Here is a 1,437-nt window from a genome sequence, read left to right on the forward strand (position 1 = left end):
GAGCAGAACGCTGATCATTTTATTAAAGATGAAAGACTTTAGACAGTTTTTCAACTCTCAGTAATGCCACAGTGATTGTTTGATATATGGACCTGCAGCGGAGTTTAGGCCCAGACACGGCTAGTGACGTCAGACTTAAAGACCGGATTGCTCAAGACCACTTTAAATTTTAACATTTGAAATTGCTCAGACTCTTTGGAAGCAAAAACTGGAAAAGATGAAGTGGCACAAGACTTTTTTGCAGTACTGTATCAAAAGTGAGTTTTGCTGTCAAAAGGAATTCTGACTCTAAAAAAATATCCAGAGACCTGGAATTTACAGAAAGAGCTCTTTAATGCACAAGAAATAATTCATGAAATAAGCAGTAATCGATCCGGTCTTCTCGTACACAAATATAGCCTGCTCATGCTTAAGTGATAACATGTCGCAGTGAATTCCCGTTCACTCCTTTAAGCTTCGTCTGGTAACATCCTTCAGTCCAGTCACGGTCTTTTAAATGAACGATGGGTTGATTGTCAATGAAATCTTTAAATCCTGCACAGTTGTAAAAAGTAAAGTCAAGCTATTGTTACCAGCACAGACTACTTACCACAGAGCGCTTTAGTAACCATAGAGAGGAATATTTTACTACATCAAGAGCATAAAATACTACTGCTTATGTGAGCTTTCTCTCCAAGAGCTAAGATTTGACAGACATTTATAGCCTTTTACTTCAAAGCCATAAACTACAGGATAATAAGATATAAAGTGGAAATACTACTGAAAATGAACAGCATATTTCTGATCTCCAAAGAAAAACACCAGGGGCTTTCTCCTGATTTACTCTTTTATCAATCAGAGCATTGCTCAGTGCTGTGTAAATTTGTAAATCAAGAGGTCCCATGACACAAAGACAGTGCTGTTTCAACAGCTGAAATGATTCAAAAAGGCTGCAGAACACATCAAAATTAAAGCATCATTAGGGCCCAGCTGTTTAAACTAAACATAGCTTTAAGCACACACGAAGCATCATCCAATTACATTTGATAATCCGGGCAATCACAATCAGTCAAAAATCAGAAAAATACTAAAACTGATGCAAAGCCTGAACTTCATGCTCAGAGAACACAAAAGGCACATGCTATGCACCTTTAGGCGGCCATCAATGGGATTCACCAATAATTCATGTAATCTGAGTTTGATAAAAGATTAAAAGGAGCTGAAATCATGTGTTGCTGTATGCTGCTGTAGGAGTCTTTCCTCAGAGTTTAATAAGCGTCTCCATTTTCACAGATTTAACTACAGCTGACGCGTTTGCAAGTGGCTGCAAGGAATAAACACAATTTGAGCTCCTATTAAAACTTTTCTGAAACCCTGATTTGATTCTGGTGAGCACGCTCATATGTAGCATGAAACTTGTGTTTAGGATCGTGGATTGTGCGCATCCTGTCATGCAAA

The sequence above is a fragment of the Pundamilia nyererei genome, unplaced genomic scaffold, assembly GCF_000239375.1.
Source record: "Pundamilia nyererei isolate P.nyererei 1_Seehausen unplaced genomic scaffold, PunNye1.0 scaffold00069, whole genome shotgun sequence".
Lineage (NCBI taxonomy): Eukaryota > Metazoa > Chordata > Actinopteri > Cichliformes > Cichlidae > Pundamilia > Pundamilia nyererei.